The sequence below is a fragment of the Rhincodon typus genome, chromosome 7 (genome assembly GCF_021869965.1).
Source record: "Rhincodon typus isolate 14 chromosome 7, sRhiTyp1.1, whole genome shotgun sequence".
Taxonomy (NCBI): Eukaryota; Metazoa; Chordata; class Chondrichthyes; order Orectolobiformes; family Rhincodontidae; genus Rhincodon; species Rhincodon typus.
This window is the reverse complement of record NC_063338.1, coordinates 24339326-24361936: the sequence shown is the minus strand read 5'-3', so window position 1 is coordinate 24361936 and position 22611 is coordinate 24339326. Positions and strand designations below refer to the sequence as shown.

Sequence of the window (22611 nt, the reverse complement as noted above, 5' to 3'; positions counted from 1 at the left end):
CCACTCCAAAGGTGCCATTTAGACATCTTATGGTTTTGAATACATGTATTAAATATCTTTCATCATGCACTTCACTCAGCAGAACAACTTCTGCCTATCCATGGCTAATAAGTTCCTTCATTCTTGGAAAAATTCTGATGAATATTTCTGGCACCCTCACACCTTTCCTATAGCATTATGCCAAGATTGAACATGTCCTTCAGATGAAACCAGATTAATGTCCCATGAAGATTCATCACAACTTTTTTTGCTTTATTTATTTAATGTCAGAATTTTGTTTCAACAACAATTTAGAAATCTCTCATTTGCCTGAAAGATCCGACAACTGAGCTGTAGCCTCCCCAGTCAGTGTATCTCCTGTATTCACCGGGTATCATGAAGTACTGTCGCCCTCTGTAGTTGGGATGTTCATAGAAGATCCATCACATGGCAGGAGTGGATGTCACAGTAAGGGAAACGATCGTAGACAGATGGACAGTTATCCATGAATTCCATCATTTGTCCTCCAAAGTCAGCCCTCTCGATACTGCAATAGAATATTTTTTAAATTCTTTCACTGGATGAGGACATCACTAGTCAGGCCAGAATGTATTGCCCATCCCTAATTTTCCAGACGGCAGTTAAGAATCAACCACATTGCTTTGGGACTGGAGACACTTGTAGGCCGGACCATATAAGGACAGCAACTTCCTTCCCTGAAGGACATTAGTGAACCAGATGGGTTTTTCTGACAATGACAATGGTTTCATGTGCATCATGAGACTCTTAATTCCACCTCAGGAATGAAACCTAGGTTTCCAGGACATTAGCTGGTTCTCAGGTTTAATAGTCTAACAACAATATCACTAAGCCATCACCTCCCCTGAGATGGAACATTTGTAATGCAGGTAAAATATATTGTACAAAATGAAGTAAAATTATGCAAAAGAGGATGTTTTTAGACTTGTTACATTATCAGGAAAACTATTTACAGTTTTGATGAAAATTCTCAAGCAAAGGCATTTAACAGCCTGTTTTGTATGAAGCTGCTCATGTCCCTTTTGTGTTTTGCACTATGCTGTGTTTGGCTACCGGATGTATATCAATCAGTGAAGAAAAAATCAGAGTTAACCTTTCGGGTCTGGTGATCCTTCCTCTGTTCTGAGGAAGGGTCACTGGACCTGAAACGTTAACTCTGATCTTTTCTTCACAGATGCAGCCAGACCTGCTAAGCTTTTTCAGCAACTTCTGTTTTTGATCCTGATTTACAACATCCGCAGTTCTTTCGGTTTTTATTTTGTATATCAATCAGCGTTTTAATAATATTCAATATTGTCAAACGTTGAATAAAAATTACTGCTGATAAAAATAAAACCATGAGCTGAAAATTTTTTGTAATGTAATTACACTGTACCCAGCCTTGGGACTAGAAATGGATATTCAGTTTGTGAATACTGATTTTGTAAATATGGGAACATAGGAACAGGAATAAGCAATAGTGCCCCTCAAGCCTCTTCTGACACTCAATGAGATCCTGGTTGATTATGACCTAAATCCGTACACTTGCCAAAAGAGTTACTTCCAACCAGTACTTCCTGGGAGAGGAATGGAAGAAAGTCAAGAGACCAGTTTGATGCACTGTTTTCTCATGAGTTGTCCAATATGTAGATACATCTAAGAACATTTGTCGGCTGAATAAATTCAGGTTACAGTTCTCTCACCTTTCCAGTATCTGGTTTATCATGAGTGCTTAATCACTCTGTTTACTATTTCTTTTGTGAAGACATATATCAATGAGAGTTTATGCAGCCACTGTTTTGACTGGTCCCTGTGATATCTATGGAAGATGAATGGGAATCCACCCCTGACCCTCTCAGTGTGTTGCAGCAATTCTATCTATTTCCCATCAACGCTATGACGATCAATCAGGACAAGTCCTGAGGAAAATCATGAATGTTACAGCACAGGCAAACAAATGCAGCTTACCACTTAGATTCCAACTTAAAATTTAAATTAATTATGAACAGATGCCACACAGGAATGTGGAAATGACAAACCATTGAACTTTTTGATTGATTAAAGCAATAGGTGAATAATCCTTCATAAATATAAACCAAGTGACCAGTCATTTTATCTGTAAGGACAATGTTTAATTTACATGTGCGTAGGAGCGACATGACCTGACACAGTCATTGAATCCCATCCAGCGCTGGTAGTCAGGATAGTCTCCCCTGGTCAGAACATACTGGTATCCCATGTAATTGGGTTTCTCACACAGCACCCACCAGTCACTCTCAATACGGATGGAGTTACAGCGGCTGAAGTAAGGGGACAGGTCGGCACAGTCACTGCTGCACTCATAGTGCCGACCCTGGAAGTTCCTGTCCTCGTAAAAGATGATCTATGAAAAGATATAAGTCTTTGTAAATTACTCATTTCTCAAACTCAGCAACACTTTATGGAAGATTCTGACACAATATATAAACAGTATAATTCTTGCCTTTCCCATTTTGAGCTCAAAGCTTAGTAACTGACTGAATATTTCAGTTCTTCACACAGCTTGATATTTATATGTTTGGCAGAAATACCTCACTGGGCCATTCTTTTGTTATTGTAATGAGTGCAATAGTTCAAATCAGCACGAAAGGAGAAAAACCCATGTCATGTTCATGCATTGTAAATCAAACTATATTAAGTCACCTACGTAACATTGAATGTGTTTTGCCTCCATGTCGTTTTAATTGTATGAAGAAGGAAACAGTGCATTGAAAGCCATTATTTCCAATACTGCACCTGCACTGAAGTTCTTGAACAGTTGTCACTAGTTGTTCAATCAGGTATATTTCCAAAATATTGGTATAGTGACTGAATTTGACTTTTGAACTGGCCAAAAGGCAAATGTATATATTCAGAACACAATTCTTTATTTGCAGCACTCTACATCATGCTTAATCTCTAGCTGCCAGGGTTATTTGACTCCGTAATATTCTCCACAACCTATAAACTTTTATCACTGCATGTTTTGTGCATGCTATTTATGAACACCAATTACAGTCCATGCTCAATTTCACACTTTAATCAATGTCCTTTTGTTGCATTGGACTTGGTTCTATTTTATTGCATTTGGTTCCAAATTTCAACCGAGCTGAGACCACTTTAGAATTATAAACAGAGAAACTGAAAGACAGGTGATGGTGTGATCTTAAGCATTAGAATCTACATACTGTGGGTAAGTAGCTTGATTCTTTTAGTGATAACTAAATTAAAGTCAGTGCAGCTTTGGTCTGACCCTACATGGAGCAACAAGCAGTGTTACAACAGAGTCAAAAGAAACAGCAAATGTATCATGAGAGAAAATCCTAATAAAAATCCGTTTAAAGTCCACACAACAGTGAACTTTGTATTTGTGTAGAACAAAAAGGAGCTATTGACAATCATTTGTTGGGATAATACAGGAGGGACATTTGGGGTTAAAAGCAAAATACTTAGGTGTTAAAGATCTGAAATTAAACAGGAATTGATAGAGAAACTCAGCAGGTCTGCAGCATCTATGGAGAGAGAAAACAGTTAATGTTTTGAGTCTGGCGTGACCTCTTTGGAGCAAATTAATCAGGTCTGGGAATTCAACATTGTAAGTTATACCATGTTTGCAGAAAATAGGGAGGACAAATGGAGGGAGTTGTGTTTGTCGAAGACAGCCTCATGCTAATAAAAAAGGGACACAGTTATCTTCAAGATAAAAATAGAAAATAAAAAAGCATCAATCACATTTTTATGTTTGGTCCACATAGCACCTAATAGTGAAAGAGTGATTAATAAACTAACATGCAGACAACTTAGAGAAATAAGTGAAACAAAATACAATGCAAAATGTTGGGAGACGTTAAGTAATCTGATATTGATTGGAGATAAGAGTTGGTCCCAACGATTAAGGGATAACAGACAAGGGAATAGAATTCCTACAATGTGTCCATAACTCCTTTCTCAACAAATATGTAAACAACCGCTCAATGGAAGATTAATTAATGGATTAAAGAATGGGCAATGAATGAGAGCAGAAGGGAGAATAAGATAATAGTGACCATGATAAAATACATTTTAAAATGATAACAGAGAAAGTTTTAATATGAAAGCCACGTTAATAGGTTGGAAGAAAGGTGATTTTGAGGGGCTGAATTAAGTTAAGAATGCATCCAAATTCTTGTTTGTGTAATTATTGAGATGAAGGGTGGAAAATATTGTGAAAAACCTTGTGACCTAGAGAAGGTGCTGGTGAGCTGCTGAATTGAATAACTGGAGTCCATCTGGATACACTGACAGAAATATTGAAAACGACATTCTAGTATTTTTAATCCAGTGACAATGGGGAACAGCAGCATAGTTCCAAGTCAGGATGTTCTGTGGCTTTGAGGAGAATTTACAGGCGATGATGTTCCCATCTGTCTGCGACCCTTGTCTTTTTAGATGATAAAAGTCTTGAACGTGGAAGGTGCTGTTGATGCAAGATTGGCGAAATACCACAGTGCATATGGTGCTCACAGCTGCCATGGTGCTTTGGAGGAAATGAACATTTAGGTGCTGGATGTGGTGCCAAACAAGCTGACAGCTTTGTCCTGAATATATCAAGATTCTAGGCATGGTTGTAGTCATACTCATTCAGGCACTATTTTACAATATCAGCACCCCCACAGACAGAATTTCCTTGCCACTATTGACAGCTCAGACCAATGTGAAGTGTATTTAATTCTGCGCACAATATCACCCAAGATTTATTTTTATTAGACAGCACTGCCATTCATTAATACACCCAGATCCTTCACAATTACAGTTCCAGTGCTTATTACACTTCCTTGATTTCCAGACAATGTACCTGACCAATTTGTTTTTGATTGTTTGCAATGTCCATCTTGATTTAAGTATAAGCATTCATAGCTGATTTTCAAAGCATTAATATGCAACATTAGTAAAGATAACAGTTAAAGATGACAGTTCTGAATCCTGGTTGTCCTCAACCACTTCTTATTACTGAAGCAGTTGCATTTGCACAACTCTCTCTCTCTCTCACAAACATTATTTCCGTCTCAGTCCATGCAGTTGCTTGCAAATCAGCTTCACCCAGTGGCCACCAAAAACAAGCAGGTTATCAAAATCTACATAAACAATACCAATAGAGTTACTTTCATCCATAATTTTCAAAAATTTATCCCAAAGGAATTCTAATTGGCATCCTTCCATTAGGATGTGTATTTTTTTTTTGATTCCAAGTTCTTTTGCGTTAAATAATGCCTTTGGTTAAGATAACCTTTTAACAGTTCCCCCAAAACAAAGGTCAAATGTATTAACCTATAATTTCTAACACTTTCCTTTTATCCTTTTAAATTTGATGTTTATTTTAATTTCTCTCCATAACTTTGGTATGTATTCTGATTCTAAAAGTCTCCAATGAAAGATGACTTATTTTCTTGAAATTTGGCTTAAGTACTCTGTGGTCTGTTCCCTGGGTTTTACCCTGTTCCTGTTCTTCAAATAATTTATCCAGTTCCCCTTCAGTAGCAATCTGTAATCTATGTTTTGATTAAACAGTGATAAACAGGAGTGAAATTAAACAGTGTAATTTTGATTTACATCTGTGCTGTAATTAATATTACGCATACAGTGATTAGAAGAAACTCAAAGTGAAGCAGTTGCTGATTGTTTTCAGTCGATAACACACCAAACACCTTCAGTAGTAAAATGTGTAAGAGGTGTGATTACCATGCACGTTATCTCACTGAGAAAGTGATATAAGGAAAGTCTTAAGATCATCAACTCATATTTTATCAAATCAGCAATGTTTGAGCTAAGGTTAAGTTAGAAATAGTGTCGTCTGTGAAATAACAATAAATGATAGAATGATAGAATTCAAAAGAATGCTCAGGGATGGAATCGACTTTGTAGAACTGAGAAGAAGCCAGTGAAGGATACACAAAACAAGATTCTGTAGTTAAATTTTTTTTAATGCATTATTAAGCAAGAACACACCCATTACTTGGCCAGTTGTTCATATTCTGTTGTGTTAAAATGTGTGTGTGTGTGTGTATCAATGCTATGACATTGTTCTTGAAAACATATGAACCTTTGTAATAGATGGGCAGGGACAGGCCACCTTGGGTCCTCAGACCAGTCCTATCATTGTGATGAAGGAAGCATCATGAAAGGAATGGCATATCACCTCCTCCTATCTCCAATATTCCACTGGGACACCACAATATGTTCACTGTCATTAGAGACTCAATGATTCAAACCTTCTCACATTCTTGTTACTTTTCCTTCAGCTTTCAAGTCTTACTTTCCAGGGAATGTCAGAATCATAGCTGATCTCCTTCAGAAGTTCTGAGGAAAGGTTATAATCCTGTAAAATTAATTCATTTTGAACTCTGTTGGTGCTAAAGAGTCATAGAGTTATAGAGACATACAGCATGGAAACACCCTTCGGTCCAACTCGTCCATGCTGACCAGATATCCTATATAAATCATGTCCCATTTGTCAGCATTTGGCCCATATCCCTCTAAACCCTTCCTATTCATATACCGATCCAGATGCCTTTTAAATGTTGAAATCGTACCAGCCTCCACCACTTCCTCTGACAGCTCATTCCATACACACACCACCCTCTGCGTGAAAAGTTTTCCCCATAGGACACTTTTAAATCTTTGCCCTCACATTTTGAACCTATGCCCTCTAGTTTTGGACTCCGCCACCCTGGGGAAAAGACCTTAGCTATTTACCCTAAGCATGCCCCTCCTGATTTTATAATAAGGTCACCCCTCAGCCTCCTACATTCCAGAGAAAATAGTCCTCGTCTATACAGCCCCTCCCTATAGCTCAAACCATCCAATCCTGGCAACATCCTCGTAAATCCATTCTGAATCCTTTCCAGTTTCTCAACAACCTTCCTATAGGAGGGAGACCAGAACTGCACACAATACCCCAAAAGTGGCCTAACCAATGTCCTGTATAGCCACAACATGACCTCCCAACTCCTATACTCAATGCACTGACTAATAAAGGCAAGCATACCAGACGCCTACTTCACTATTCTGTCTACCTGCGATTCCACTTTCCAGGAACTATGAACCTGCACTCCAAGGTCTCTTTGTTCAGCAACACTCCCCAGGACCTAATCATTAAGTGTATTAGTCCTGCCCTGATTTGCCTTTCCAAAATGCAGCACCAAACATTTATCTAAGTTAAACTCCATCTACTACTCCTCGGCCCATTGGTCCATCTGATCAGGATCCCATTGTATTCTGAGGTAATCTTCTTTGCTGTTCAATACACCTCCAATTTTAATTTCATCTACAAACTTACTAACCATACCTCCTTTGTTTACATCCAAATCATTTATATAAATGACAAAAAGCAGTGGAGCCAGCACCGATCCATATTGTGGGAGAAAGTGAAGTTGTATGAAGTACTGCATAAGCATTTTACTTGAAACTTATTCCAGACTTCCTTTATCCAACTCAGATGATATAAAACTTCCACACTGATTCATAAAATTACAGGTTGATTATAACACAGAAGGAAGCCATTTGATTGCCATGTCAGTACAACTGAGAGGCACCATTTTTAACTCAAATTCAAAGAAGATCTCTGAGACAGTGGGTGGAATCTTCCCAGGCTCTTAACAAAATGGGTTTGGTAAGAAATTTGGGAATATTATGGAAGGTTTTCAGTGAGGTGATTCTCAACATCCAGAGTAAAATGCTCCATTTCCCAAACAATAATTGAACACCCTGATGAGAATCTCATTTTTGAGTAGCAAGATACCTATTTGCGCATATTATCATGCATTAACTTTCTCACTATTAGTTCAGCTTGCCTCATTTAAAAGCATCTTCCCATTTTCCCACCTACGGTGACAATGGCTGACATGAAATCAGCGCAGTAACCTGGCAACTTGAACTCACCGCTTGTTCCTCTGGCCCTCCATCATGAATATGAGTCCCCAAAATCTCAGGGCTTCCTTCATGAGCACTAATAGCATGCACCACCCATTGACAGGCATTGGTACCAGGTCCATGCCAACTGCAGTGCAATCTCATGTCATATCTCAATGTATGTATTTGAACCAAATAGCCATGTCTCAAGGTCTAAAGGTAGTAGCCTTCTGTCAAATCAAGGAGTTGCCCTTCAACCACAGATTCCCAGCATAAAAAGTCAAGGGAAACTTCCAACATCAGTCCAGGGACTTGAGCATGGTCACTTTGCCACTTGGGGCAGGCAGAGTCATGTTCCTCACCTCAAAGGGGCTAAGGAGCTGAATGTCAGTCTCTTCAGCACCCATCTTGGCTCTTTTTCTGCATGATTATGAGCAATTTACCTTGGAATCAGGCAAAGAGAGGGAAAAGAGAAAGACTTTTGGAAATCAGTCAGTTTTGCCAAAAGAGCCTGGCAGCCTGCAATTAATGTAGCCACAGAACTCGTGAGGAACAAGCAACCATCACTCTCTCAAAGCCTGTTCTATCGAGAAACCTTCTGTCTCTCAAAGCTTGTTCTACATATTGGGGCTACCTATACAAACAATTTCAAATATTTAGCTGGAGAAACCATTACAGTTGATAAGTTCTGACTTCAAATATTTAACCTCTTCCCTCCTTTGAAAGAGAATCTGCAGCAAGTAATGAAGAAGTCTGGATTTCATCCTTATGAGTATGTTTTATCTGTAATAACTTCTAATCTTTGCACTTGCATTTTGTGTAATAACTATAAAATATTTTATTTATTAGCTTTCAGCAATAGTTGTATAGCAGACTAAACTTCAATCTCACTTCAAACTAAAGCTCTGCTGCACTTTATTTTTTACATTGGAACACTGAAAAAAAAAATTAAAAGGAGCTAATGAGGGATATCAATTGACGGTTGACAGAATATGTTGTTGTGCCATGATTGTGCCTGGCACCATCACACATTCAGAAAATCCATCCCAGATTCCAGACCCATCTTAGATAAAAATGTTTTCCACCCTATCACCTTTGGTGTTTTGCTGATCACCTGAAATCAGTTACTTCTGTCTCGAGACGGTTCGGCCGATAGAGATAATGTTTGTTTAGTAATGCTTCCAGATCTACTAGCTCCTGCGCTCCCTTTAGAATTGTACATTTTTATTTCTTTTAAATTGTCTCTACTGATTTGTCTGGTGAAAGAAAATCGATTCACATTTCTCTGGGTTGAATTTCATCTGGCTCATATTCACCTATCCCACCAACATACCCATATCTTATTAAGGTCTGTAACCACTCTCCTCACAATTTAAAATACTTCCACATTTACGTAATCTGCAAAGTTTGAAATTATACTGTGTACATTCAAGTCTAGTGCATTAATATATAGGACCATAAGACGTAGGAGCAGAAATTAGGCCATTCAGTCCATCGCGTCTGTTCCACCATTCAATCATGGCTGATAAGTTTCTCAATCCTATTCTCCCACTTTCTCCCTGTAACCCTTGATCCTCTTGACAGTCAAGAACCTATCTATGTCTGTCTTAAATAGACTCAATGACTTGGCCTCCACAGCCTTCTGTGGCAGACAATTCCATAAATTCACCACTCTCTGACTAAAGACATTTCTCCTTATCTCTGTTCTAAAATTCTTCCCTTTACTCTAAGGCAGTTCCCTCAGATCCTAGTCTCTCCTACCAATGGAAACATCTTCCCAACATCCACTCTGTCCAGGTCATTCAGTATTCTGTAAGTTTCAATGAGGTTTCACCTCGTCCTTCTAAACACCTTTGAGTATAGACCCAGAGTCCTCAAACGTTCCTCATCTATTAAGCTTTTCATTCCTGGGACCATTCTTATGAACCTCCTCTGAACCTGAATATATATGAAGAAAAGTTGTAAAACACTTCTGAGTCTCCTTACTGCATAGTTTCAGGCAGTCTGAAAAAGTCCTGTTCATTACTATCCTCTGTTTCCTTTAACTTTACCAACCTCATATTGATGCTCCCACTTTTTCTTTTCCGTGAATTTTAGTTATGCAGCACGTCTAATAAGTGCTTTTTGTCAATCACTATTTGGTACTTCACATAGACTATATCAACCATGTTCCACTCATCAATCTACTCTGTACTTTAATCAATAAAGTTGAATCAAGATAGATAAACATCAATCCCTTTTAACCTGTTATTGCGGTCTTTTTATCTATTTATCAATAATTGCCAAGTGACTGGAAATTGTATTTCATAGTATACTATCTAAATGATTTGCTGCCACCAAGGTTAAACTGATGAGCCTTTAGATGCTAGATTTGCACTTAACCCCATTTTTTGGAGAAAGGTGAACCCTTTGAAATTCTTCAGTTCTCTGCCACTGTCTCTGGATCGAAGGAAGGCAGTACCTTCACAAATTCTACTCATACTTTCCTTGGCATCCTCAATATGATTGAGAGTTTCATTCTCATTTTTCCCAAGTCAGTATATTAAATTAACAATGACGTGGGCAACGTTGACCTGAAGTATATTAGTTAACTGAGATAAAGAATGTAAAATAAATAACATATCACTGAGAATCATCACTGAGAATTATATGAGAGTTCTATTGATCGCAACAGAAATGCTTAAATAAATGAGAATAATACTGTGAAGTTCAGAATGTTTTATTATTTTTAAGAATATTCAGCAAAGTAAAATCATAGTTGTCAAGAGCAATCTAGAAGTCTCTCATGCGCCTGAATGATCCAATAGTCGAACAGGTCGCTCCCCAGTCAGTGTATCTCCTGTATTCACTGGGTCTCATGAAGTACTGTCGCCCTCTGTAGTTGGGATGTTCATAGAAGATCCAGTAACCGTCCATCACATGGCAGGAGTGGATGTCATGGTAACGGAAACGATCGTAGACAGATGGACAGTCTTCCATGAATTCCATCATCTGTCCTCCAAAGTCAGGCCTTTCATAAATCCTTATTCTATAGGAGCCCCCTTGGTACTGCAATAGAAAGACAAGAAACTTTGTGAAGCAGCTACAACAGTATCTATAATGAGTAAAATTACTGCAAAGTAGTTATGTTATGCTTGTAATATTTTCACCATTTCAATGAAAGTTCACCCAAAGCATTAAGCAGTCTTTTCTGCCTCTAGGTATGGACAGACTTACTGCAAATGTCCAACGTTTACAATTTTGGTATTCATGAGAGTCAGCGGCTATATGTATCCTGTGGTATCAACTGATAAAATATTTAGTAAACGCCATTACTGCTCAAATGTATTACCATGTTTTTGGAATGAAATTCTATTCAAGACAGCTGTGAGGAGTGGAAACCAAAATTTCGTATTTGAATACTGATTTGACATTCAGTTGATTATTCGCATCTAGTGAGAAGAAAGTAAAAGGACTCAACCTTTTTGCACTTTTACCCTGTTTCAACATTTCATGAGATCATGACTGATTTGTCACCTAAATCCCTGCATGGTGTGTAATACACTACCCTTGGTTGTACGACCTGGGAGTGAAGTGAAAGAAAGACTGGGGTCCTTATCCGTGCTGTGTTTTGTGGCAATTTACTCAAGATGTCATATTCGCTATATCACATGTTTGAGAATTGGAATTATTCAAGTCAGATTTCAAACTGATTTCCAAAACTTGATTAATTTAAATGTTCAGGGAAACTAATTCTTTCTTTTAAGGCTCATTCAACTAAGGACTTGCTCAGAAATTGTTTTGACTGGTCCTTATGTTTTCTATGGAGGCTGAGTGGAAATCCACAAGCCCCCATGCCTAACAGTGTTTCCAGCAGTTCCATTGATTTTCCATCAGTTACAGCGATCAATCAGGACAGCCCTGAGAAAATGTTATCGTGAACGATACAGCATTGACAAACAGTTGAAACTTACAACTTTCAAATGTAGATGAATGATGAAGGAAAGCGAGAATGCAAAACCATTGGAATAGTTTTGATTCAATGCATAAAAGATAACAAAACTAAAAATTACAAACATAAATCAATTGACTAGCTCATTTTGTCTATAAGAACAATGAATTCATGACTCACATATGGGTAACTGCGACATGACCAGATGTTGTCATTGAATCCCATCCAGCGCTGGTAGTCAGAGTATTCTCCCTTGGTCAGAACATACTGGTATCCCATGTAATTGGGTTTCTCATACAGCACCCAACAGTCACTCTCAACACAGTTGGAGTTACAGCGGCTGAAGTAAGGGGACAGGTCGGCACAGTCACTGGTCCATAGTACCGACCCTGGAAGTTCCTGTCCTCGTAAAAGATGATCTGTGGGAAGAGATAGATTTGTGTTATAATCTTGTCAAACAACGAGATATGAAATGAAGAATTCTAATACAAATTCTTAAGTTTTTCTTACCTTTCCCATTTTGAGCTCTGTTTGCTGAGTAATTGAATGTGTCACTGTTTCCCATGGCTTGGTATTTATAGGCTGGATAAATACGTCCCCCTGGGCTAAACTTTTGTTATTTTAATGATTACAATAGCAAGAAGTCAGCACAAAAGCCACAAAACACATGACATATGCACTTACTGTATAGAAAACTATTTTAAGGCACTTGTACATCATTGGCTGCATTCTGCCTCCATTTCATTTTAATTGTGTGAAGAAGATAACAATGAGCTGGAATCCACTGCATTCCCAACGCTATACCTGCGCTGAAGCTCTCAAACAGTTCTCATTACCCATTTGTCCAGCTCGGTTTCCAAAGTTTAGTGTCATGACTAAAGTTTTCTCCAAAATTGATTAAGATGCAGATACCCATTTCTGGAAGTGATTGCTTCATTTAAGTGGCCTACATAATTGCTGATTTAAAACTGACAGCGCATTTAGTTTTCAGATTGTGCTCCATAGATCTTAAGCTTTTATTATTGCACAGGAATGCATGGTGAAATTACAATACAATGTTGAGCTGGGTATTTGTTAACCCTGCTTACAGTCCATACTCGTTTTCATGTATTAATGAGTATTCTATTGTAGTATTTTATATCATATGGGACCAGTAAGCAGAGGGGAAGTGGGGCTGGATTCTTTTGTGGTTATGAAAAGAAAATCAGTGAAGGAGAAAAGATGAATGAATGTATGATTTTATTGTCATGTGTGTTTTACAGTGAGAAAAAACAGTAAAATGCAGTGAAAAGCTTTTCCACTGTCACCATGATCCAGCATCATATTGAATAATTTAAGAAAAAGGATTTTAAAAAATGCATTTCAATAGATTCTTATTAACAGGAATCCAATATAGGTTTGACAGATATTATATATTCAGTTCTAGGAGACAATAAGCTCAGAAAGAGAAATTGATATGGAATCATTGAAACCTCTGGTATCGATTCTGGCCATTCACCTCTTTGTGCCTGCTCAGTTCCTTGAAAGAATGGAACTTGGTGCTCGCTAAAATGTTGACGGCAAAACATTGGCTGACCTTTCATTTCCTGTACCCAAAAACTGAGTTCTGATGAATGATCAGTGGACCAGCAATGTCAATACAGCTTTTCTCTCCACAAATGCTGCCAGACCTGTTGGGTTTCTCCAGCATTTTTTGTTTATGTTTCAGATTTCCAGCATCCTCAGTTCTTTGGTTTTATTAAAATGTTCAACCTTCTTTTCAAATTCTTTAAAAGCCTCGCTTTTCCATATCTCTGTAATCTTCTCTTGCCCTACAGCCTCTACTCAACAAACTCTGGCGTTCAGACTATTCCAGGTTGTGATCATTTCACAAATGGCAGCCATGCCATCAAGCACAAATATCAATCTCTAAAATTTGCTTCAAAAATTTCTTTCACATCTCATTTCTCATTTAAGCTACTCCCTAAAATTGACCTCTTTGAGCATCGTTGTGGTCATATGCTCTAAAATATCTTTATATGGTTGAATGTGAAATTTTTTTATAGCTCTTACATGAAACTTTTGGATGTTTTCGTCAACCATAGACTCTATAAAACGGCAAGGCATTGTTATTGCTGCCCAATGGAGAATTATTCTTAAACCTTCATATAATTTTGATTGAAATGTGCACTTTTTTTTCACTTTTCTGAGGCAAACTGGAATGCTAAATAATTGATCACCTTAGGTTCCATCTTGGGACAAGTACTGCTCATTCATTGTGAAATATATTCTCAGTCTGCTTTTTCTTGAAGTCACCACATCAAATTGTTAGTGTCACACTGATTCAATTGGTATGGCTTAAAGTTCTTTAGATTCACCAGAGGTCTGACTACAGAGGTGGACTAAAGACCTTTGAATCAAAGGGAGACCAAATCCTGAGCTTGGTTAGAATTCCTACGTGGAGTCTGCGAAGTCTTTCTCGGGCATTGTGCAGCAAGGAATGGAGGAAGTTGAATGTTTCAAGTTCCTTCTTTTTTTAAATTTGTTCATTCTTTGGGATGTGGGCATCGCTGGCTGTCCAGCATTTAATGCCCATCCCTAGTTGCCCTTGAGATGGCGGTGGTGAACTGCCTTCTTTAACCTCTGCACTCCAGCTGCTGTGAGTTGACCCACAATGCCAGCAGGTAGGGAATTTCAGGATTTTGACCCAGTGACAATGAAGGAATGCCTAATTATTTCTAAGTCAGGGTGGTGAGTGTCTTGGAGGGGAACTTGAAGATGGTGATGTTCCCAAATGTTGGCTGCCCTTGTCCTTCTGGGTGAAAGTAGTTATGGGTTTGGAAGGTGCAGTCTGAGGATCGTTGGTGAAATTCTGCAGCGTGTCTTGTGGGTAACACACACTGCTGCCACTCAGCATCAGTGGTGGAGGGAATGGAGGCACACATAAATTTAGAGCAGAAACATTGGAAGCCGTTAGACTCAGTAAGCTGCAAAATGTCTCAAGCCTCATGAAAGTTGGAAATAACCATCACTGAGGCAGGTCCAGCTTGACTCCAGAAATTCTAAAAAACATCAGCAGCGGGTGGTACTGGCGGGTCATTCACAATGCTTCTGCCTTGGTCTGGTATTTGTTCCTTTTCTAATTACTGACTTTAATATGGATGTTGTCACTGAGTTCACTATGGTAATGTATTCTCCATGGTACCACCATATGCCAGCACTATTTTGAACTATTTTAGTGAGGACCCAATTATGAGTGAATTAGAAAGGGGGCAGTGTAATAGAGGGTGTTATATTATACTGACAAATAATTCAACAAAATAAAGTCAGGTGTTACAGTTGCAGGCTAAAAATCCCTCTTGTGCCTGAAAGATCCTACAGTTGAACTGTAGCCTCCCCAGTCACTGTATCACCTGTATTCACCGGGTCTCATGAAGTACTGTTGCCCTCTGTAGTTTGGATCTTTATAGGAGATCCAGTAACCGTCCATCACATGGCAGGAGCGGATGTCAAGGTAATGGAAACGATCGTAGACAGATGGACCATCATCTATGACTTCCATCATCTGTCCTACAAAGTCAGGCCTCTCATAAATCCTCATTCTGAAAGATCCTCCTGGGTACTGCAATAGAAAGAAATGAAAGATTTGAGGTATAGCTACAAATATATCTATAATCAATTCTTGTGGGACTGGTAATATTTTGTGCGTACGGACAGAAGTATATTGATATCAGTAAAAATCTTAAAGTATTTCTGGTTCCTGTTGTGAAGAGCCTGCTTTTCCATGTTGGTTCGGCTTTCCCATTTCTGTAATCTTTTCAATATTTACAGTAAGATAAATGGGATGAATACAAACATGTCTATCGATAAATTGTAATGAGTCATATTTTAGTCAATTTGACCTCATTAGTTTCTGCAATGTCAATATGCCAAATTGACTTTCAGTTCTGAATATCTGATTCGTAATTAGTAAGTGTTTCAATTTTATCCCAGACGATCATCAGGTTTGCAACAGGTTATCAGTATATGACGTACAACTAACTTCCCAGTTTGCACAACTGTTGGCTGAAGATCCAGCCATATTTCAAGTGCAGTTACAAGGTGTCAAGGGCAGTTCCTAACTTTTGGTAGTGACAGAAACACAACATAGTGGATTGGTAAATAAAATTGGTTGTGTGACAATCCACTACTTGTTACCATCACTGATGAAAGTTAAAATCAAAACTGTGAAAATAAAGAGATAGTAGGAACTGCAGATGCTGGAGAATCTGAGATAACAAGGTGTAGAGCTGGATGAACGCAGCAGGCCAAGCAGCATTAGAGGAGCAGGAAGGCTGACGTTTCGGGCCTAGACCCTTCTTCAGAAAAATTTCCTCCTCTGATGCTGCTTGGCCTGCTGTGTTCATCCAGCTCTACACCTTGTTATCTGTGAAAATAAAGAAGTCCTTTACAATGATTCACACAAATCCAAACGTTGAGTGCATTAACAATTTTTTCAGTGTGAGTTTGGTCAAAAAATACAAACCACCAGAAATAGCGTCTGTATGGGTAAGTGCAATATGACCAGCTGTTGTTTTTAAATCCCATCCAGTGCTGGTAGTCAGGATATTCTCCCCTGGTCAGAACATACTGGTGTCCCATGTAATTGGGTTTCTCATACAGCACCCACCAGTCACTCTCAACACGGATGGAGTTACAGCGGCTGATGTAAGGGGACAGGTCGGTACAGTCACTGCTGTACTCATAGTGCCGACCCTGGGAGTTCCGAAGTTCCTGTCCTCATAAAAGATGATCTGTGGGAAAGAAACAGGTTTGTAAATTCATGATTTCTCAAACTCTGCAATATGTAATGGAAAACTTTAATACAGTATATGAATGCAAAGTAATTCTTGCCTTTCCCATTATGTGTTCAGAGTTGGCTTCATAACTGAATGTGTTACTGCTTCACATAGCTTGGTATTAATTTGCTGGGCAGAAATGACTCACTAAGCATTTTCTTGTTGTTATTCAAATAAATACAATGACTTGAGACCAACATAAAGACTGCATAACATATGACTTATACAGTAACTGCAAAGAAAACATTTAAAAGGCACTTCAATATAATTGAAAGTGTTTTGCTTCCATTTCAATGTAATTGTTGTGTGAAAGAAGGCAACAATACTTTGGAGCCTATTGTGTTCCCTATACCATGCTTTCACTGTAGTTCTCAGTGTCATTGCACAATGAAAAGAATATGTTTCCAAAAGTTGAGTATGATTAGATAGGTCCACTCCCAAACTGGTTAACACATAAACATGCATGTCTGGAGAGTGTTGCTTAAAATATTACTCAGTCCATAAGTTTGTATTGATTTATAACTGATAATGTGTTTTGATTCCAAATTATTTATCAGAGTCCAGCAGAATTTTTCACTGTCCACATCTGTTTGAGAACAATACTACTTATAGCTATGATGTTGTATTAACATGTGTTAATGTATACTTTTGGTTCAATACTCTCATGTACATCCGTTCGTTACCCATTATTTTCCACTTTCTTCTAAAATACACATTAGCTGCCGTGAGATCTGAATAAGAAAACAATAGAAAGGTGGTGGTGTTTTGATCAAAGCTAAATTCAGGACGTACGTTCAGAGTGTACATACATGGGATAAGAGCTTGGATTCTTTAGTTACTACAAAAAGAAAGCAGTGAAGGAAAAGCTTTGGGGAATCCTAATTCAAGAGATATAGATCAACTAAAATCTGATACATTTATGCCATGATCACAAATTTGGTTACCAGAACTGACATGTTTAAACTCAAAGGAAAAGGGAAACGTGGAATAAATGAATCTGGCAGCACAGAATGTGGCCATTCATCCCATTATGACTGGCTACTCTTTTAAAGAGAACAAGAAGTAGTTGCACTCCTTTGCTCTTTTCATATAGCCCTGTAATTTTCTTACTTTTCACATGTGATCAGCAGTTCCTACTCTCTCCACATGTAATCAATAGTGGCCTGGCTTCCACAGCTGTATCAGAGCTTAGGTCTTTCCTTGGGTTGGTGATCTATGACACAAAGTTCATACATAACCTGGCCCCCATTCTGGTACCCTGCATCAACTCTTAAAAAGGGGTCAGCCTTGGAAATTTTCACATTCCCTATCCAATGTGGTGCCATTATTTGAGAAAGGTCATGAGGAAAAGCCAGGAACTTATAGACTGGTGAGCATGAGATCAGTGTGGGTAAGTTGATGGAGGGAATTCTGAGAGATAGGATTTACATGCATTTGGAAAGGCAAGGACTGATTAGGGATACTCAATACAATATTGTGCAGGAGAAATCATGCCTCACCAACTTTATTGAGTTTTTGAAGAAGTGGCAGAAAAGATTATTGAATGCAGCGAGGTGGGCATTGTCTATATGGCTTTCCGTAAGGCGTTTGAAAAGGTTCTGTATCGTAGATTAGTTAGCAAGGATAGATCACAAAGAATCCAGGGAGAACTAGCCATTTGGATACAAAATTGGTGCAGAGATAAGAGACATAGAGTGGGGGTGGACGATTGCTTTTTGGAATGGAGACCTGTGATCAGCAGAATGCCACAGGGATTGTGCCTGGGTCCACTGCTATGTGTCATTTATATAAATGATTTGGCTGCGAATATAGGAGGTATGGTTAGTAAGTTGCGGATGAAACCAAAATTGGTGACGTAGCAGGCAGTGAAGAAAGTTACCTCAGAGTACAACCATAATGAAATGGTCAAATGGGCCAAGGAGTGGCAGATGGAGTTTAATTTAGATAAATGTGAGGTGCTGCATTTCAGTAAGGCAAATCAGGGCAGGGCGTAGACACGTAATGGTAATGTCCTGGGGAGTTTTGCCAAAAAAAGAGACCTTGGGGTACAGATTCAAAGTTCCTTGAAGGTGGAGTTGCAGGTAGACAGGGTAATGAAGACGGCAAGGTGCAGAGCTGGATGAACACAGCAGGCCAAGCAGCATCATAGGAAGGCCTTCCTGCTCCTATGATGCTGCTTGGCCTGCTGTGTTCATCCAGCTCTACACATTGTTATCTCAGATTTTCCAGCATCTGCAGTTCCTACTATTTATAATGAAGAAGGCATTTGGTACACTTGCATTTGTTGGTCAGTACATTGAGTTTGGAGTTGGGAGGTTATGTTGCAGCTGTGCAGGACATTGGCTAGGCCATGTTTGGAGTACTGCATTAATTTCTGGCCTTTCTGCTATAGGAAGGATTTTGTTAAACTTGAAAGGGTTCAGAAAAGATTTGCCAGGGTTGGAGGGTATGAGCTATGGGGAGAGACTGAAAAGACTGGAGAAATTTTCTGTGGCGCATCGGAAGCTGAGGGGTGAGCTTATTGAGGTTTATAAAATCATGAGGGGCATGGATCGGGTGAATAGTCAAGTGTGGTGTGTGTATGGAATGAACTGTCACAGGAAGTGCTGCAGAGACGGTGGAGGTGGTACAAAAGGCACATGGATAGATATATGGAAAGGAAAGGTTTAGAGGGACATGGGACAAATTCTGAAAAAATGGGACTAGATTAATGTAGAATATCTGGTCGGCATGGAGGAGTTGGACTGAAGGGTCTGTTTGCATGCGATACATCTCTGTGACTCTATGAATCTAACAGTCTCCAGGAAATTGAGGAAACAGTTTTCATCCTCTCAGATGTTGACAAACTAAAATTGCAAGCAAAACCTGGTATTGACGTGCCACCTTGATGCCTTTGCCACCTGAAGAATAGAATGAATTTCGTGCAAGACAGTCTGGGCACAAAGGTGAGCTACTGTGCGTTACGTGCCGCACATATTAGAGGCAGAGTTGGAAGAACCCTACTCAGTGCTGTAACGCCTCAGAAGAAGCCGATATCCTCATTTCAGACGGGAAGGAAGCAGTGATTGTAATGAGGCTGGCCAGATAGACCTCATAGAATGTGAGCTGTCTGATTGGGGCTGTTAACCTGGTCCAGTCAGGGAGCCCTGGCTGACAGATATAAACAGGTGTGTCAGAGGTTCTGTTCACTCTGAGAGCTGGCACTAAGGGAGCAGGATCAGTGTAATGGACTCTCCACATGTAAATAAAGGGAGATTTGGTGACGGGAAACCATCCTCTGTGGAGTTATTTCATTAAGAGCAGAAACATTGGAAGCTGTTGGAGTCCATAAGCTGTAAATTGCCTGAAGCCTCAAGAAAGTTGGAAATAGTCTTCACTGATTTAGGTCCAGCTTGGGTCTGGTACAGATTCTCTCTTATTGATTGCAGAAACTCCAAAAGAACATTTACAGTGGATGGTTCTGGTGGGCCATTCACAACGTTTCCTCCTTGGCCTGGCATTTTCTCCTTTTCTAATTACTGTGTTAATGATGATGATGTCACTGAGTTCACAATGGTAATGTATTCTCCATGATACGGCACTATTTTGAACTACGTTAATGCGGACACAATAATAGGTGAATTTGACAGGAGTACATTGTAATAGATGGTATCTTATTATGTTGACAAATAATTCAATGAAATAAGGTCATTCATTAAAGTTGCAAACTAAAAGGCCCTCATTCGCTTGAAAGATACAACAGTTGAGCTGTAACCTCCCCAATCACTGTATCACCAGGTCACCCTCTGTAGTTGGGATGTTCATAGAAGATCCAATAACCGTCCATCACATGGCAGGAGTGGATGTCACGGTAACAGAATCAACTGGAGACAGGTAGACAGTCATCCATGAATTCCATCATCCATCCGCCCAAAATCAGTCCTCTTGTAAATCCTCATTCCATAGGAGCCTCCTAGGAACTGGAATAGAAAGACAAGAAAGATCTGTGGTGCAACTACAAATGAATCTCCAATCGATGCTTGTGGAACTGGTAATATTTCATACTATGGACAGAAGTATATTGATATCAGTAAAAATCATAATGTGTTTCTGGTTCCTGTTGACTGCTTTTCCAAGTTGGGGCAGTTTTCCCATTTCTGTAATCATATCAGTAAGGTGAATGGGATTACTACAAACATATCCATCCACAAGTTTAACTGAGTCAAATATAAGCCAATTTGGCCTTGTTACTTTCTGCAATGTCAATATGCCAATTTGACTTTCAGTTCTGAATATCTGATTTGCTATTAGTAAATGCTTCAATTATATCCCAGATGATCATCAGCTTTGCAACAGGCCATCAGTATATGATGCAAAACTAACTTCCCAGTTTGCACAACTATTGGCTGAAGAACTACCCATACAATAAACACCGTTACAAAGTGACAAGGACAGTTACTAACTTTTGGCAGTGACAGAAACACAACTTAATGGATTGGTAAATCAAATTGGGTGTGTGGCAGTCCACTAACTGTTGCATCGCTGATGAAAGTTAAAATCAAACTTGTGAAAATAAAAATGTCTTTTTGACCTGATTCAGACAAACCCATATCCCATGTAATTGGGTGTCTCATACAGCACCCACCAGTCACTCTCAACACAGATGGAGTTACAGCGGCAGAAGTAAGGGGACAGGTCGGCACAGTCACTGCTGCACTCATAGTGCCGACCCTGGAAGTTCCTGTCCTCGTAAAAGATGATCTGTAGGGAAAAAAGAAGCAGGTTTGTAAATTCATGATTTCTCAAATTTTGTAATACCTATTGCAAAATTTTAAAACAATGTATGAATTCAGAATAATTCTTGCCTTTCCCACTATGAGTTCAGATTTGACTTCATAACTGAATGTGTTACTGCTTCACATAGCTTAGTATTTACATGCTGGTCAGAAATGCTTCACTGAGCATTTTCTTCTGTTATTCAAATAATTACAATGATTTGAAATCACCACAAAGACTGCATAACTCATGACATATACAGTAAATGCAAAGAAAATATTCAAAAGGCACTTAGAGTATCGTTTATAGTGTTTTACTTCCATTTCATTTTAATTGCATGAAAGGAGGCAACAATACATTGGAGCCTTAGATAACACAGTGTGGAGCTGGAGGAACACAGCAGGCCAGGCAGCATCAAAGTAACAGGAAAGCTGACATTTCGAGTCGGGACCCTGGAGCCTATTGTATTCCCTACACCATGCTTCCACTGCAGTTCTCAGTGTCATTGCACATTCAAAAGGATATGTTTGGTATAAGTTTGGTATAATTAGATAGGCCCATTCCCAAACTGGTTAATACATAGACATGCATGTCTGGAGAGCGTTGCTTAAATTATTACTCTGCAGGTAAGTTTGTATTGGTGCATAACTGTTAACTTGTTTTCATTTCAAATTATTCATCAAAGTCCAGAAGACATGTCACTCTCAACATCTGTTTGAGAACAATATTGCTTATAGCTATGATGATGTAATAGCATGGGTTATTGTACACTTTTGGTTCCATACTCTCATGTATATCCTTTTGTTACCTACTATTTTCCACTTTGTTCTAAATTACACATTAGCTGATATGAGATTTGAATAAAAACAAAACAATAGAAAGGCAGTGATAGTTTGATCAAACCCAAATTCAGAATGTGCATACATGGGGACAGGAGCTTGGATTCTTCACTGGTTACAAAAGGAAAGCAGTGAAGGAAAAGCTTTGGGGAATCATAATTCAAGAGATACAGATCAAGTAGAATCTGATATGTTTATGCCATGATTTCAAACTTGGTTACCAGAACTGACATCTTTAAACTCAAAAACAAGGTAAACATGGAATCAATGAATCTGGCAGCACAGAATGTGACCATTCATTCCTATTTTCTTAAAGAGTAGCTGTTTTATTTTTGTTCAAAACTTGATTTTCTAACTTGATGTGTTA

The 22611-nt window shown here is 38.8% G+C and overlaps 4 pseudogenes; all 4 read right to left on the bottom strand.

Annotated features, from left to right (window-relative positions):
* Nucleotides 1–290: 290 nt before the first annotated feature.
* Nucleotides 291–4885, bottom strand: LOC109916225 (annotated as a pseudogene).
* A 5789-nt stretch (nucleotides 4886–10674) lies between these two features.
* Nucleotides 10675–12352, bottom strand: LOC109916293 (annotated as a pseudogene).
* A 2806-nt stretch (nucleotides 12353–15158) lies between these two features.
* Nucleotides 15159–16714, bottom strand: LOC109916304 (annotated as a pseudogene).
* Nucleotides 16715–20509: 3795 nt separating this feature from the next.
* Nucleotides 20510–22477, bottom strand: LOC109916351 (annotated as a pseudogene).
* Between the last annotated feature and the right edge of the window lie 134 nt (nucleotides 22478–22611).